The following is a 19560-nucleotide window of genomic DNA, read 5'->3' as shown; positions in this document are numbered from 1 at the left end:
CCCTTAAAATATTCCAGATAGAATAGTTAAATATCTGCACAATGTGCTTGAGTCAGCTACCACCAGCATGTGAAACCCTATTGTTAAATATTTAGGAGTTTTTCCAGCTGATTTGTTAGTTTAAAATCAACAAACTGGAAATATTCACCCAAGAGAAATTGGAAAACAGCATAAATTAGTGTTTTTTCTTTTTTCTTTTGAGATCCAGTTTACCAGCACACCACTGGATTTTTATAGATGTTGTCAGAGTTTTCACTCTTCCAACCAAGAAGTCTATGGATATATGTACGGAATATAAGCTGAGTTGAGAAAAAAAAAAAAAAAAAAGAAGAAGAAGAAGTAACATGGGTAGTAAACTCAGGGAAAATTGTAAAAGAGGTTGGAGGTAAAATGTCAAGAATAAAAGAAGAATAAATACCATAGAAGTGGATTATATTCTGTGGGAACAGGGGAAAACCAAATAAGAGAAAACTTTAAACATTTTGAATTCATGAGATATGTAATTTTGGGAAAAAAAGCCATAATATCTTTGGAATATCTGTTTTTTTTTTTCTCTTTTAGAAATAGACATATTAAGGAGCAAATGAATTAAGTTTATATCCAGAAATGGCCAAGTGGATTAGGTATGAATTTTGAGTCTTAAAATATTAGACTAGCTTTCAAAAATGCAAATACATTTCACTGTGTTTTTTATAGTTAAATGTAAATGATACATGAGATCATTGCTTCTGTAATGTGAATTTATATTCTTCATTCTATAATTTAGGGATGGGCTAATTATTCCTACATTTAATTGTAAACATAAATTACCTTAATTCTGGGGGTATCTAAGATTCTTTTCATATAGGTGGCCCTTTTGATATATAGATAAGTAGTGCCTAACTTAGACTTTTTTGCTGAAATAGCCATAATACAATGTTCAATAAAAACAAAGCTCTGTAGTCCCTCATGTTATAAAGCTCATGTAGTCCCTCATGTCATGTTAGCCATCCCATGTTTCAAAGTGCAATAGTTTTGAAATTAAACAAAGATAATACTTCTTCAACTGTTATATGAAATTTTAATAATTTTTTATAGATATTGTATTTCAAAAAGGAAAGAAAACTTTTTCAAGCATGTCCTTCCTATCCTCCATCACAGCAGCACAGTAAGGAAATAAAAACACAAAACTCCATATTTATCTCTCTTTTCTTTGAGTAGCTATAACACTATGGTAGAGTAATGACTGAGTTAACACTATGACTCACATGTTACAATTATTTTTACATTAAATAAAATTCAACTACTTATTAGAGCCTTAAGTGTCTCATTCATTTGTGTGCACATACAAACGTGCACACAAAACTATTTACAAATACATGCATACAGTACATATTTAAAAAAAATAATTTTGAATGAGGAAGTTAGTTTACCCAGCTTTCTGTTCAATAACACAAAGAGCATGCTGTTTTTGTGGATATATTCATAAACAATGTAAGTCCATTCCTCTATTATCTTCCCCATAGCCTGTCTGAGGTGCTGATTTTCTGTGGTCTTCATTGCAAGTGCTGACTTAAAACTTATAGATGCAAGTTAAGCCATGATTTTTTGTAGAATGGGATTTTGAAAGAACAAGCATTATGTTTAATAAGACACCAAAATAAATATATTTACAATCAGTCCACCAAAAAAGTAAATTGCAATACAAATAATACATACACAATACGTATGCACATATATATGTATGTGTATGTGATACATAATCACACACCTACATTCACATGTAAAAGTATTTATCTATTCAACAAACATTTAAAGAGTGTCTACTATAAGCCAGGTACTGTTTTTATTTTTTTATTATTTTTTTAATGGTTATTCATTTATTCTGAGAAAGAGATAGAGAGCAGAGGAGGGGCAGAGAGAGAGAGAGGGAGAGAGAGAATCCCAAGCAGGCTGCAGCACAGAGCCTGACTCAGGGTTCAAGCTCATGAACCATGAGATCATGACCTGAGTGAAAATCAAGAGTGGGTTGCTTAACCGACTGAGTCACCCAGGCACGCCAGCCAGGTACCGTTTTAGGTAATATTGATACATCAGTGAACAACAGACAAAGAAAGATGCCACCCTAGAGGAGCTTACATTTTAGTAGAGGAGATAGACACTGAGCAATAAATATAATTTTTAGAAAGGGACTAATATTTTTTTGCTAGAAGGCAATGTTTACCATGAAGGAAAAAAGAACAATTAAAAGGCAAAGTAGAAATAGGAATACCAATTTTGTAACTACTTCAGGTAGTAGTTTTGACCTGATAAAAGGATCAGATTCCACATACATTTTTGGGTAGAGTCAGCAGAATTCCTGATGGAATAAATGTGAACTGTGAGAAAAAAAAAGGAGTCATGAATGATGCCAATGTTTTTAGCCAGAACAACTATAACGTGATAGTGTTACTGTCAACTGAGTTGTGGAAAGCTATGCTTGTAGCAAGTTTCGGAAGGAAGTACATCAAAAGTATGAATTAGGAAAATCCAAAATAGATGTGACCAAGAATAAGCCCACTACACAGGCTGCCCTTGGGAGGAAAGTCATGATTGACTTCATTTTTTTTCTCTTAATACACTTCTTATCTCACTCTCTGGCACTTTTTTCCCTTAAATGTTTATTCAGAGAGAGAGAGAGAGAGAGAGAGAGAGAGAGGGAGGGATGGAGGGAGGGAAAGAGAGAGAGAATGCAAGCAGGGGAGGGGCAGAGAAAGAGGGAGAGAGAGAATGCAAAGCAGGCTCCATGCTCAGCACGGACCCCAGTGTAGATACCTAGATCAACAATCTGAGCCAATATCGAGAGTGGAGCCCTTAATTGACTGAGCTATCCAGGCACCTCTCTCCGGCACTCCTTACCTCACATTTCTGGTCCCCACAGTGTCAGGTATTGGGAAGTAGGCAATTGATAAAGAGGCCTTATATGATTAATTCAGTTGTAACATAATGCTAGGACTTTGTATTGGATGCTGGATTTTTTTTTTTCTCATGGGATGCTTTTCCCTCTGACAGCATCCCGGTTTGGCACTTTACCATTGAAAGGTAATGCTTGCTGCAGGAGGGCTCAAGAATGGTGATTGCATCAATTTTCAGTTCTGTGTTCAATAACTTACTTCATGGTGTTAACTTTAAATCCACCACCACAGTGGAAATATTTACATAATGGAAATTTGCAAATGCTATAAATCAGAGCTTTTAAAAAAATTTGGGGGGGGGGGTTGAGTGGGGGTAGTATCTGGCGATTATTAAATTGTACTAGCACAGCAAATTTTATACTGTTTCCTCAGGCCTCTTCATCTGGTCTTTTGTTCAAAAGCTCCTGAGAGTGACTGTACATACCAATCACGGTTTTAACTTTAGAAATATAATATAAACTTTCAAAGTTCTTTTAAAGAGTCTCTCACTTTGGAGGAGTGGGAAGGGAAATAGAATTCTAGCACACATAATGTCAAACCTTTCCACAAAGTCTCTCATTACCAGACACTAATGTTGATAAACCGATTGACTGATGTTCAGTTGCATTTTCTTAGGTAATTTTTATAATAAATAGACTTCTGTTTTTTGATCTCCCTCTAGTACCTGTTTAATTTTAGTGGGATTTGAGAAGGGCAGACAGATAGACCATATTATCAAATGACCATTCTTATTCTGTAAGCCTCAATTCCATTGCTTTAAAAATTAGGATAACCCAATCTGCCTTCTGTGCTTGTTGTGAAGTTTAAAAGCTGAAGTCATATAAAAAACTTAGTACTGTGCCTGAGACTGCAAAAAACTGACTTGCAAATGACTTATTTTACAATGCTGAACAGTGTAATATATGGTAGTTGCTATTTGTTTTAGTTGTGGCTAATAATACTGTTTCTGGGCAAATAACATTATTATTATTATTATTATTATCACATTTAAATAGATCCCATATATATTATATATATAGTTATATTAATAGTTTGTTTTAAATCTCCAAAGAGTTGTTTCAATATCAATTGCTATCTGCTAAAAGTTTAAAAAAGTATTTTTTCTATTTTATCTAATAGGAAAAAGTGAATGACGTTAAATTTCTTTATAGGGCAGTTAATTAATTTATTTTATAGAGTACTACAACTAGCCATGACTGGAATGTTCATCATATTTTTACAATTCGCCATGGTGCTTTGGCAGTAACTGGCTATAATCTTTTTATCCTCTTCATAGAAACCCACATATATTAGATTTTCAATACATCATTCATAAAAAATTAATTACTTAATATTAAATATTGAAGACACCTGTAACATTTATACATGAATTATATAAATATAATTAAAATAAAAGACAGGGTATATAATTAAGCATCCTAATATTTGAAAAATAGCTTACCATGTGCCAGGAGCTGTTCTAAGCTCATATCATCTGTTTTTATGGAATGTTCTAGTACAGAGTTTCAAATATTATGCTTCTACTGCCAACTTCTGATTCAAAAAATTTTAAATTATCTACTTGCTTAATAACTGCTTAGATTTTTTTTACTCCACCTCCCCACCCATGTGCATAGCTCCTTTCCATCATACACTACACTCTGATAGAATCTGTAATGGTTAATTTTCTGTGTCAACTTGACTTAGCCACAGGATGACCATATATTTGGTAAAATATCTCCTTCTGCTTTCACTACTGTCAAACGGGGACATTGGGTTCTTTTACCTTTAGATTTCAACTGCAAAATTGGCTCTTCTTCACTCTTGAACATTTCAGCTCTTGGAGTAGAACCACATCATTGACTCTCCTAGGTCTCCACCCTGTTGACTTACTCTGCATATCCTGAGACTTGTCAGCCTCTATACTTGTGTGAGCCAATTGTTTATACAAATTGTCATACATATGACTTATATAAATTTCTGTCCTATTGGTCTGTTTCTCTAGAGAACCCTGATACCAGAATACAATGTTATTTTAGGGCAATTTTGTTTAAATCAATGTTCACCATTTTCATTATTATGACCATGTAACCATTGCTCCCTAGCAAAAGCCTGGCTTCTGAGACAGAACTGGGTGAAAGAAGAAGATATTACAACTGTGTACATAGACTTTCTTTTTTCTCCCTAGTTTTAGTTCAAATTCCAGGATTCTTCTCCTGGAATACCACATCATTTTTAAATGAAATTTGGGGATGAGAAGCAAAAGAGACTGTGAAAATACTCTCTTATTCCTTTTCAACTCACCATGAATTCATGTAGTCATTCAACAAACATTTATTGAGCTCTTATTCTGTGTCAGACATTGTAGTACATATTGTAAGGGATACAAAGATGTCTTTTAAAAGCTGAACCTAAAACCAAGTCAGGAAATGGCATTGCATGAATGCTGATTCAATCAAGAAAGATGCAGAATTTAACTCAAGATCTAACATTATATATATACATATGAGAGCCTATGAGAGCCTATGTATATGTGTGTGTGTGTGTATATATATATATATATATATATATACATATATATTATGAATGATATATTGAAAATCTAATATATGTGGGTTTCTATGAAGAGGATAAAAAGATTATAGCCAGTTACTGCCAAAGCACCATGGCGAATTGTAAAAATATGATGAACATTCCAGTCATGGCTAGTTGTAGTACTCTATAAAATAAATTAATTAACTGCCCTATAAAGAAATTTAACGTCATTCACTTTTTCCTATTAGATAAAATAGAAAAAATACTTTTTTAAACTTTTAGCAGATAGCAATTGATATTGAAACAACTCTTTGGAGATTTAAAACAAACTATTAATATAACTATGTATATAATATATATGGGAGCTATTTACATATTACATATTACATATGTATATATATAATAATACAAAGTATCAACCTATGAATATTTTTAAATTAGTTATTATCTGAAAAGTCCATAGGTGATTATTACAGTTTAATGACAACTTGTGTTACTGTTCTTAAAATGTCGATTGTTTTAGGAAATGGAGACCATGAGCATTATTATGCTAATTATCTACATTATTTGCAAGGATTTTTTTTTTTTTTGGAAGATAGAGTTTGGGGCAACAGAACAATGCTAAGGCAATGTCAAAATAATGAGCCAAAAAAAAAAAACAACCCTTCAAATATAGAGAAGGAAGAGTTATTCCAGAGGTACTGGTAAAATTTAAATAAAAGAATGAACCATATAAGTCCTGAGAAATAGTTCATGAAGAGCTAATAAATAGAAATAAAACAAAGAACACAAACATTTTGAAGGAAGTATTTTATACTGTTTCCCCCAGTGTTTATCCTAATTTGATCATTACCTAGAATAGCTGTTTTTGTGTGTTCTCTTTCCAAAGGTCATGCAGGAAAGGGGAACCAAGAGAGGCCTTTAGATTTGCCTGTATCACAGTGACTGTCAAGGAGCAGTTTCATTGGGGTGGTGACAGTAGACAAGGAAGGGACAGATAGAATGTGGTTACCGTTGTTTGTCATTTACAGCTGGCATGAAACTTGTCTTCATGAAGTTCAATATAAACAGAAAAGGGAGAAATTACATATTCCAAGACACGATGACATTAATAAAAGGATCAAGCTGATTTATTTTTTTTCTAATTTTTTTTAAGTTTCCTTTTTATTTTTGAGAGAGACATAGAGAACAAGCAGGGGAGGGGCGGAGAGAGAGGGAGAGACAGAGAATCCCAGCAGGCTCCATGTTGTCAGCACAGAGCCCACCCAGTGTGGGGCTTGAACTCACAAACAGGGAGATCAAGGCCTCCCAGGTGCCCCAAGTTGATTTATTTTATTTATTTTTTATTTTTTTTTAATGTTTATTTATTTTTGAGACAGAGAGAGACAGAGCATGAATGGGGGAGGGCCAGAGAGAGAGAGAGGGAGACACAGAATCTGAAACAGGCTCCAGGCTCCAAGTTGTCAGCACAGAGCCCGACGCGGGGCTCGAACTCACGGACCGCGAGATCATGACCTGAGCCGAAGTTGGCCGCTTAACCGACTGAGCCCCCCAGGCACCGCCCAAGTTGATTTATTTTAAATACAAAAGGAATCTGGTTGTTTGAAAAGAGTTAAAAAGTCAGTGAAGTGGGAGATACTTGAAAAGGAGGCATTACAAGATGAGAGCCTATGGGAAGTAGTCAAGTCAAAGATCAGGTGAGAAGCCAGCTGAGTTAGGGACGGAATAAAGCGCTGACACAGAGTGGTAGGGTAATGTGAGAATAAGCGAAGAGAGTGGGGTGCAGAAGTGGTAAAGGGTGTGGACCCTGGAGCCAGACAGCCTGGGTCTGAAGCTGAGCTCTACCAGTTTTTAACTACGTTGTCCCAGGACGATAGTTTTCACTTCTCTGGGCCTTCATTTCCTCACATGTAAAACTGGGATACTATTAGTGTCTTCAATGTATCCTCTTTGTGCGAATGAAATGTGTGAATACTTCTAAAGCACTCAGAATAGAGCCTGGAGCATGACAAGACACTAAATGCTAGCTACACTTATTTTTTAAAATGATCTGCTGCACAGGGAGGGTAGAAGAAGGGAAACTGACATTTTTACAGAGGGAGAAAAGTCTTCCATAGTAGCCTATAGTATTATCCACACACAGTAAATCATATTAATGCAGTGATAGGGAACATAAGACTGAGCAACCAATAAGGGTGTTTGCTCTTCCAGTGACTGTTTACTCATTAAATAGTCACACCAAGCCTTTGGGGTAGATACTATAATTTCCCTGTTTGCAGGTGAGGAAACATACAAATATATAAATGACGAATTGTGCACCCGCTAACAAATGAGCTATAGAAAGAAGATTATTCTGAACTGCACTGAAATATAATAAACTCCATAGCCTTTATAATTGGCTCCAAATTTTTTTCACATACTAGGATGTTCAGTTATAGTGGTGAGCAAATTAGAGTATTAGCCACACACTACAGAGGTGATACATTTATTAATAAGTTTGTATAACTGATATAAGTTAATGATGAGATGAGAAAAAAAACACTAAGATCCACAGAGAGGAAAGGAAAGCTAACCTGAGGGGTACAGGCTTGACTGTATGCAGAGGGGAGCTATCTACTGAATGAAGAATGTTAAGATATTCTCAGTGGTGAACTCAAGATGAGTCTCTTCCTGCCTCATTACAGAACTTTGTATCCCTGCTGCACTCTTCTAATGGTGTACACATTATGCAGCAACAAAATTATGAAATGCATTTATTCTATCCTCAGGGAAGAGGAACAGGCCCATACCACCTGCCATATTAACCTTTCCTTTCCTTTCCTTCCCCCGCCTCCACCATGTTAGGGTTTTTCCTCCTGTTCACTTTTCCACTCCTCCTTGCTCATGAACATTCAATCTCCACTGACTTTGCTGAAATTTGTAAGTTTTCCCAGAACTCCAATCCCAGTTGGTGTATATCACTAGCTTTTTTCTCCACTTCTCTGTGATATGCAAGGAACCATCTGCGGTTTAAATATGCATTGTTGCCAGCATAAACTGTTGGAGATATGCTAGGAAGATTCAAATCTGTTACTACTCTGCACAGGAGAAAACCTGTTTTAAATATTTCTAAAGGTTGCTTTATATCAAATGCTTGACTTATTTCCATTTGAAGAAGATAAAAAAGAACTAGGATTGAAAAACACCGATGACACTACCTAAAGGCAGCCAGCCTCGAGATAAATAACTCAGTGGAAAATGTGTTGTTATTGTTGGTTATAAGGCTTTTAACTTACACAATAAAAGGAACTCTGTAATTTTGGTTTTGTTATTTTTTGTGCGTGTATTCACACTTCTAATCAAATCAATTCATTGTGATTGTTTCATGGAACGTCTTATCACATTTTATGTGTTCGTTTTGTTATTATTTTTCCAGAGCAGCTCTCACTTTATGTTTTCCTTAATAGCTAGAGACCATTACTTAGCCAAATCAGTGGTTTAAATTTGGAGTCTTGGAATAAAGGGTGCTCTTCAGGCCAAGCTTTGATGTGTCTGGCTGGAAGGGCTGTTCTCACCAGATTGACCTGACCACCCAACTGCAATTGAAGAGAATGACTTTTTTAGGTCACACCACACCTCTATCCCCGAAACTGCAAAGCATATATCTACCCACTGCAGCTAGAGTACGAAAAGTGATCGTTAGAGTTTATAATATAAAAGATTTGAGATTTAGGACCCAAATCTTGTGAACAAAGATTAAATAGGTGATTTCCATTTTTTAAAAATATACTTGGAAGAAAGCTAGCCCTTTGAGGAGCAGAAGAGAAAAGAGGGCTATCTTCTACCTTACAAATTCCTGGCAAAGTCCGTCTTTGAAAAAGACTAAGTATCTTCCTGAAGCAGCATCTTGGCACCCAAAGTCAGCTTTCTTTCTCTAGACTAGCCACTGAAAGTTTTTGATAAGAATTTGCAAGAAAAGTAATAAAAGATCATTAAAAGAAGGGAAGCCATAATTATCAGGGAATCTGAAGTCTATATGGTCATGATGTTTGATAGGAGAATTGGAGGGAAAATGTTATATAACATAAGACATGTCATGGCCAGAAGCCGTCTAGCATTTGAGCATGCTGTCCTGGAGTCTGGAGCAGTGATGAAGATAAACTTGATTAAAAGGAATCTATGTGTTGGAGCACCTGGGCGGCTCAGTCATTTAAGCATCTGACTGGCTCGGGTCATGATCTCGCACTTCCATGAGTTTGAGCCCCGCATCTGGCTCTGTGCTGACAGCTCAGAGCCTGGAGCCTGCTTTGGATTCTGTCTCCCTCTCTCTTTGCCCCTCCCCTGCTCATGCTCTGTCTCTCAAAAAATGAATAAACATCAAAAAAAATCATACAAAAAGTAATCTGTGTATTGAGATTCTTTGTATGTTTGATGTGTGTGTAATTTAGAGATTTAAGGTGAGTCAGGCCAAGAGCAGTGCCACACAACTGAGCATATTCACTGGTCAAGATACCCAGGGTCTATTTTGGAACTACTATGCTTCCCATCTACTCTGATAAACAAGATACTGAGGGGGCAAAATATTTGCTCATCTGTGTACATTTGCTAACAGAATACCATGATATATCTAGCACCACTCTCATGGAGAGTTTAAAATTTTATTCACAGGGTAGAAGGGAAGAAAAATGTAATTCTGAGGCTCTCCAATCATTGCCTTTGAAGAGATGTGACACATGGTAGGTGTCCAAATTTTTGTTAAATGCATTATTAAATGAATAAATTGCCAGGTAGTATAAAGAGCAATTTCAAAATGATAATGGGAATGAAGATCTCATTATTGTGGGTTAAAGAAAACATAAGAATAGAAGGGGAGAGAGTAAAGAAAGGCAACACTGCTGAAGAGTTTTACTGTAAAAGGGATGAGAGAAATGGGATAGGAGCTCAAAATGAAGGTCAAGAGAATTGGATTTTTATTAAAGTAAATTACTTGTTATTTTAGGTGGATATATGACAGCATGTGTGTGCTTTGATAGGAATGATCCAGTGGAGATGGGAGAATTGATAGTGAGAGAGAGGGAGAAATTACTGAAGTAATGTCCTTCAGTGGATGAGAAAGGCTGGCCATTCCTTTGTCCATTGGTTTCAGGGAACTGAGGACTATATACAAGCAGATGAATGCAGGCTAGCAGATGCTGGGGCATAAAATAGTGCTCTTCTGATTCTTTCCACCGCCTACGTGGAAAAGAAATCAATATCCTCAGCACTGAATGAAGCAAGAAGTATTTTCAGTTTAAGAAAAAAGGAAAGGGTATGAAATAGTCCAGGAGGGTGGGAGGGGACCATACAAATAATACTGAAATTACCAGGTGGTTCTAGCAAAATTATTGGGGTCTTCTTTAAAACTTATTTTCTCATCTTCTCTACCCCTTAGATTTATTTAGAATTTGAAACTGGGTTTACACGGAAAAAACTCTGTAAGAAAAAAACCCTATCACATTTTTGACTGGTAACGTTAAAAAATTTTACATTCTGGGGGAAGCAATATCACTACAGTCTTTTGCAATCATATTCATATTTTATAAATATGACAGAGTTGGCACATTTAATTAAACTTTGTATCACCATTTCTATAGGTGTGTATCTGTTTCAGAACCAGGACTTTACTGTGACTTCAGGTTATATAAATCGGTGAAACAGTGTGCATACTTCAATCATAATAACATGGTATTGCAATGTGCTATCAATTTGCAATTTTAGACACTTTGGTGTTTGGGCTATGTTGAGGTTAGCATCTTTTTTTGTGACTATGAAATTAGAGGCTCAAAAAAATCATAACGAGAGAAACAAACTCCGGGAACAGGAATTGTTTGGATGTCTTGGGCTTCTAGGAGTGAATGAACTGAATGTCCTGAAGGTATTTCTGTTAAGTTTTATACCACATGAGAAATCTGAAGGGGGAAAAAAAGTGGAGATTGTGGCCGACAACATTAGTGTTTACCAACATTAGTGTCTGGTAATGAGAGACTTTGTGGAACCGTTTTGACATTATGTGTGCTAGAATTCTATTCCCCTTCCCACTCCTCCATCATCCTTTATATATATAAAAAATCTATCCAGTGAGTTATTTTATATATTGTTACATACAGTATCAACTATGAAATTTTTCTCATCTGCTCAAATTTATTTTATGAAAATTTCGGGAACTATAAAAAGGTAGGTACCATTACCAAATTTCACAGATAAAGTTAAAACAAACAAAACACACTTCATCTCATGTCTCTTGGCTTAGTTTACTAATCTTTAGACTGAAATTGCTTCTGGTAATTTCTGGCTACAAAAACTGCAATTCCTTTAGAGATTCTATATGGTACTTACTAATAGAGAATATAATTATTAGTTTCATTCGTGTGTGGAATGCACAGAGAATTTATAATAAACTTTCATATGTTCAATGTCATTATCATCATTATTATGTATGATATCCTTTTCCAGGAATGTTAATACTTCATGGGAGGAAACTGAGGCATAAAACTTGTTCAGGTGGTGAATAGAAAAAAAAAAAGGGAGTAACAGCTTAGTTTTGCAATCTTGATCCCTGTGAAAAATAATTAATGGGCGTTATTTTATATCTACTAATCCATTATGTTTTATTCATGTTCTTTTTCTAAGGCATTGAGATATTTTAGAAAAGATTCAGTCCTTGGACACATGCTGAGTTTGTCCTATTAATGGCTCTGAGAATTTTGGCTTCCATACAACTTGATATAAGTCAGTCAGGCCAATGACAGGCTGACATGTTCTGAACACGCAATGAGTCACAGACTTTATCTTAGCACACAGTTTCAGGGAGAGAATGAGCATCCACATGCTTTTGTATCATTGTTCCCCAGCAGTTATTAAATTTATTCACTGGCAGGAATGGCAGTGGCCTAATAAAGAGATTTTCCAACTGATTACCCTCTTCTACAAGTAGGGGCCAAGAATATTTTCTCCCTCAAGAAGAGTCGGAATCAGGGCAGCAGGGAGACTCAGCAAAGGCAACTCTGAAAGGGAGTTCAAAGGAGTTTCATGTTGCATATTGCAAAGGAGAAGGCCGTAAAACTAAGGGAAATACCAGATGAGATAATGTCCCAGTTGCACATGAAGTAGAATAGGGCTAAACACAAGGCAGTGGCAAATATGCATATATTAGCTGAAATATTTGAGTGGGGAGGCATATTAGAAGAGGAAATTCCCTGTAGGGATATTTGACTTGATCAGATTGATAACTTGTTATGCTGGGAAATGTAAAGGCAAGCATTTATAAATCAGTCCAATCCAAAGACCGTGATGTGTGTAATGGAACGTGATTTATAATATATATGCATGGATTCAGGCATTTCAACTTGACATATGATTATTGATGGTAAGTGGATCATTGAATTCCAAAGTAAACATGGCTGGCATTATTAGAAGTTCAGAAATATTTATTGCTTGGTGTGTGTATACATTGATGCTTGAGGATCATTCTTTCAGAGCTTTCTTTATGAGAGAAGAATATGAAAGGAGCAGAAAACTTGGGGTATTACCTCTGTTATGACTTGAATTATCTCCCCATAACACCAGCCATAACACCAATCAATACCTCAGAATATGAGTGTTTCTGGAAATAGGGCCTTAAAGATTTGATTAAGTTACAATGAGGTCATTAGGGTGAGCCCTAATCCAATATGACTGGTGTCCTTATAAAGAGAGATTAGAATACAGACAATATGGACACAGAGATAAGGAGGTGAAGACAGAAAAGGTAGCCATCTGCGAGCCATGGAGACAGTCCTCAAAAGAAACCAAGCATGCTGATACCCTGATCTTGGACTTCTAGCCTCCAGAAATATGAGAAAATGCACTTCTGTTGTTTAAATCTGTGGGATTTTGTAAACCTAGAGAACTAATATTCTTTCATCTGTTCCCTTTGGGTTGTTCTCTTCTCAAACTTAGAGACAATCCTTGATGATTATGTTCTTTAACAACTTACTGAAGTTTCATTTACATAAAATGTACATATTGAAGGTAACTTTTGTCACTATAGGCAATCATTCATCTGCTTTTTGTTATTATAGATTACTTTGCAATTTCCAGAATTGTATGGAAATGAAAAATAGAATATGACCTCTTTTTTTCCCTGACTTTTTTTCACCCAATATAATGAATTTGACATTCATCCATATTTTGAGTGCATCAGTTGTTTGTTTCCTTTTTTATTGCTGACTATTCCATTGAATAGATATATCTTACCACAAGTTGTTGATTGACCTGTTGATAGACATTCTGTGTATGGGTTTTTTCATCTTGTTTGAGACTATTACAAATAAAGCTATATTTAAACGTTATCATTCCATAAGCACCATATTTTGATTTCTGAAAAATGCATTGTAGGTGGGTAGTTCAAATCTTATCTCTGTAAATTGATTTTTGTGTACACTGGTCAAGTTCCTTGTAAGTTCTTGAAATAACCTGTGTGCTGTTTTCTTTTGTTTGTCAACACCAGAAGAATAATTAATTGGCGATTAGAAGTGATTTTCTTTGGGAACACCTGGGTGGCTCAGTTGGCTAAGATTCCAACTCTTGATTTAGACTCAGGTCATGATCCCATGGTTCATGAGTTTGAGCCCTATGTCAGGCTCTGCACCTGAGAGCCTGGAGCCTGCTTGAGATTCTGTCTCTCTCTTTCTGCCCCTCACCTGCTCATGTGTGTGCTCATGCTCTCTCTCTCTCTCTCTCTCTCTCAAAATAAATAAATAAACATTAAAACAAGTTTAAAGAAAGTGAGTTTCTTTGGTGGAATGAATAATGTTCAAGATACATAGACTGTGTAGAAATCTTATACAGGAACATATATCTTATAATGAATGTAACAGATCTAATCATCTGTACCCATCACAATGATGTCCCAGAATGGGACGACTTTATGCTGGCACTGTATTAAGACACTTATTAGAGAATTTTCTCATTTGAGTCCAAATGGAAAATTAGCTGATTTCTGCTATTCTGCCTGTAATATTGCTGCTTTTGCCTTGAATGAAACTTTCATGATATGTGCTGTCAAAGTGCTTAAAATAATAGAGAGCTGAGATTTCATCAAGCATACCTAACAGGTGGTCTGACTATTTTTGTACCTATTTGCTGTTAACTATGAGACAAAATTCACTTGAAGACTTGCATTCATTGTAATTCACACCACCTGTATCAATGTTGATTCTCAATGATATTTAATTATAGCTACCTAAAACAATTTAATAATTGTGAGCAAGCAAGTTGATTTAGTTTGGTTCACAAATCCTGTGTAAGATGGGGTAATAATAGTAGTGAATAGAGTCTTTGTGAAAATTAAAGGAAATAATATATATTTATATATGATATGTTTAGAACAGTGTCTGACATTTGGTAAGGGTAACAAAGAATGATATGAATATCTATCTAGTCTCTTAGGAGTATTTCAGGCTGAAAATTTTATAAATACCAGAACATTGATCAGAATGAAAGCTCTAAGCTGAAAAGATAAAGCTCTATATAGTAAATCTAATATCAGCAGATGCTAATGATGTGGAAAATGGTGGGGTTTGGAACTGATGGCCAAGAAAGAATTCTTGAGATGTCTTCCATGCAAAAAGGGGGTTTTATTAAAGCACAGGACAGAACCCATGGGCAGAAACAGCTGCACTGGGATTGTGAGGGGTGACTGATCATATACTTTCAAGTTGGAAGGGAATTAGGGATAGCACAAGCCTCCAAGGTATTTTGGAAATAAGGTTTTCAGGACCCTCAGGGGACCAACTATTGACAGCAAAAGGCCATTTATTACTGTTTAGAAAACCTTCAGTCATGAGACCTTTCAGACGCTTATCAGTGGGCCATATGTAGAAGGTAGATATAAAAGAAGTTTCCAAAGGAATTTTTGTATGTTAAAGTAGATGTACAGGATCCTGAGGGGTTAGGCTAAGATGGCCTTTTGGCCTTAGCAAAGTGTCAACATCCAGGCAACTGAGTTCCCAGAGAAAGATCACTCTGCCAGTTTCAAGGACTCGTCAATGGGCTGTAGGCAGTAAAGAAATTTAATATTTCATTTGCCTTTGTTTCCCACATCACTAACACCTGGAACAATGTTGTGGCTTGAGTTGTGTCCTCCAAAAATAGATATGTTGAAGCCGTAACTCCCTGTACCGGCAAATGTGAACTCATTTGGAAATAGGATATTTGCAGATGTAATCAAGAAGTCATCCTAGACAAGGATGAACCTAATCCAAAGGCCAGTGTCTTTATAAAAAGAGGAAATTTTGGATACAAAGACGTATACAGACACAGGGGAAAAGGTCATGTAAAGACTGAGGCAAAGACTGGAATTATGGTGTCACCAACAAAGGAATGCCAAAGATTGCTGGCAACCAGCAGAAGCTAGAAAAGACAAAGAAATACTCTTCCCTAGATCCTTCAGAGGAAGCATGGCCTTGTGGACGCTCTCCTATCAGACTTCTAGCCTCCAGAACTGTGAAAGAATAAATTTCTTTTGTTTCATACCACTTAGTTTGTGGTACTCAATATTCATTAACTTCAAATTAATTAAATAAACCACCATTAAGTAAATAAAATCTCTAGTCTTAGAAATCTGTGATTCTAATTGACATAACCCCGAAAAATACAAAATTTCTATTCAACTGACTGAATTCTTATACGTGCTTCATTCTTTATGTTATCTCCCCTCTTTGTCTGATCATGTTTAGATGACATACATGGAAAACCATGTTTTCCTTAAATTTTAAATATTTCACATAAAATTTTTATCCCCTCAGGAATTACACCCTTAAAATAATCAGATTTTTAAAAAGAAAGAAATTTTTTATCACAGTATTTTCTCATTTGTAACAAAAAGAAAATAAGGAACTAAATTTTGGAAATACCACTTTCGGTCAGTGTCTCCACCAAGCATTTTCACTGCACTTCCATTTAAGCAATTTATCCTATGTTTCAATTCCTTTCTTGTTCTTAAATATAAGTCTCAAAGAAATATTTAATTGTGATTGGTAACTTTAGAAAATTACATGCAAGCAGATATTTTGTTCTTTTTTTTCTTAAAAAAAAAAAAAAAAAAAACTTAACAAGGATTGAATTCATATAACCCCAGCATGACAGTATAACAAAAGAGAGATAAATGAAAATCTAATTAGTGTAAGAAGAAAAGCAATGCTGTTAATTAAAAAAAAATCTCCCATTTGATTAATGTTAAAAGCATCACAGTGAGTTATTATTTTTCATGGATACTACAAGACTGAATGAATATGCAAATGGGTAATGGCAAAACCATATATAAAAATAGAATTCTGACCCACAATCTGCACCAATAAGCCCAGGAAACCAACCTATTCTCTACAGTACCAGCTCAGAAAGCCAGTCTGCTATCTGTATGTCAGACTCGTAGAAAGTCAGACCACCATCACTAGTAGCAATCTAGTAGTTGAACAATAATCCCTCTAACAACTGGTCCCTAATGACCAGCACTTGATTAATAACTGACAACTTTCCTAATTTTTATCCCAGCTTTCAATTTAATTTTTTTTAATGTTTATTTATTTTTGAGACAGAGAGAGACAGAGCATGAACGGGGGAGGGTCAGAGAAAGGGAGACACAGAATCTGAAACAGTTTCTAGGCTCTGAGCTGTCAGCACGGAGCCCGATGCAGGGCTTGAACTCACGGACTGCAAGATCATGACCTGAGCGGAAGTTGGACACTTAACCGACGGAGCCACCCAGGCGCCCCCCCAGCTTTCAATTTAAAGATCAACCAGAGAAAGCCAAATACACACTGGTAACTAATCACACATAGGATTTTCAGCTTCCAGTTAGCCCACATTCAGCTTCCCCGTGTCAACAGACTGATCAAGGCATTCCTGAAGGCTTCTCTTGTCTATAAAACTTTCCCCACCCTTCTGTCCACCTTTGAGTCTCTGCCAAAATTCAAGTGATGGTGCTGACTCTCTTGCTATAGCAAGCTCTGAATAAATAATTTTTGCTTTTTCTCATATTTCACCTTTTAGGTAAAAGAGCCAGAGGATAAACTCTTTTTAAAACTAGTGGCTATTTCTAGATATGTACTAATCAGAAGTGAATGTGCAACCACAGTGCTCAAGATAAGTAACTGTTGAATAACTTATTTATAATAGAATCCAAAACTCATATTACCTTCATTCATTTATTTGTGGAATGAAGGTAGGTGGCATAGGGTATATTCAACGATGAGCAATATTTGGGGTGTGTGAACATGTTCGGTTTGGCACAGATTGAAATCTTAGCAATGTTATTCTCTAAAGACAAAAAAAAAATAGCTGCAATACTTTATTCTGTACATACAAGGTGTGGAAATAATTGGTGTATAATTGCAAGTGTGTCATGTATGCATTCAGTCTACTGGGACTAAAGTTCATGTGCAAAGCCAAACAGACAAACTTCATTTCTTGCTCAGCTTGGTTCAGGAAATAACCTCGGACTCACAAATTATCAGATAAGGCATTTTTAATTAAGAGCTTCCTTATATCTAAGTGGTATGTTTGGTTGGTTACACTTAACACTACAGTTTTAACTCCAAATTGTGTTTTATATTGTTGTTATGAAAGATTTAAATTCATGTTTTCTATTTTTAAAAGTACCATCAAGTGCTAATCTAGAGAGTAGTTTAGTAGTTTAGAAAACTAGATTATGCATAATGTAAATGGATTAAAATTGTATTTGCAGGTTATTCATTAATATTAATATTATGTTGCTGTCTTATTTAACAGGAAAAATACCATAAGCTCGATCTACATTCTAGCTCTTTGTCTTAACTGGATGAGATATTGAACAAGTGGATAGCATTTTCTGGACATATGTCAACGTTATCAACTGAATTGGACTAAATGATATCTATGAGTTATCTAAGATTCTCTGCATTCTTATACTAGAGGTTTTTTTTTTTTTTTTCAATATATGAAATTTATTGTCAAATTGGTTTCCATACAACACCCAGTGCTCATCCCAACAGGTGCCCTCCTCAATACCCATCACCCACCCTCCCTCCTTCCCACCCCCTATCAGCCCTCAGTTTGTTCTCAGTTTTTAAGAGGAGGGACTCAATTTCTTTTTTTTTTCAATATATGAAATTTATTGTCCAATTGGTTTCCATACAACACCCAGTGCTCATCCCAACAGGTGCCCTCCTCAATACCCATCACCCACCCTCCCCTCCCTCCCACCCCCATCAACCCTCAGTTTGTTCTCAGTTTTTAAGAGTCTCTTATGCTTTGGCTCTCTCCCACTCTAACCTCTTTTTTTTTTTCCTTCCCTTCCCCCATGGGTTTCTGTTAAGTTTCTCAGGATCCACATAAGAGTGAAACCATATGGTATCTGTCTTTCTCTGTATGGCTTATTTCACTTAGCATCACACTCTCCAGTTCCATCCACATTGCTACAAAGGGCCATATTTCGTTCTTTCTCATTGCCCTGTAGTACTCCATTGTGTATATAAACCACAATTTCTTTATCCATTCATCAGTTGATGGACATTTAGGCTCTTTCCATAATTTGGCTATTGTTGAAAGTGCTGCTATAAACATTGGGGTACAAGTGTCCCTATGCAGCAGCACTCTTGAATTGGACTAAATGATATCTATGAGTTATCTAAGATTCTCTGCATTCTTATACTAGAGTTTTTAAAAACATTTGTAAATTTGCTTCAAATCATACTCTGTTCTTGATATGACTATAGCTCTGACTGGAAAGGGCTGAATATTGAGCAAGTGAATTTTAACACAGTTAACATTGGATTACTCAGCATCTGATTATCTAGCTTGTAAACTTTACACACCCTGCTCTTTTCTGTATCTGCCTAGCAGTTCATAATGTTTCTCTTTCTAAGGCTGCCTTTGTCATTTCAAATTTCTCAGTCTAGAGCTGCACTAACCGGTATGGGAACCAGTAGCCACATGTGGCTGTTCACCTCTGAAAACGAAGCTAGTGTGACTGGAAACTGAAATTTTACTTAACATTTTTTTTAATGTTTATTTATTTTTGAGAGAGAGAAACAGAGTGTGAGCGGGAGAGGGGCAGAGAGAGAGGGAGACACAGAAT

This window comes from Panthera leo, chromosome B4 (assembly GCF_018350215.1).
Source record: "Panthera leo isolate Ple1 chromosome B4, P.leo_Ple1_pat1.1, whole genome shotgun sequence".
Taxonomy (NCBI): domain Eukaryota; kingdom Metazoa; phylum Chordata; class Mammalia; order Carnivora; family Felidae; genus Panthera; species Panthera leo.
This window is presented reverse-complemented; position numbering follows the sequence as displayed.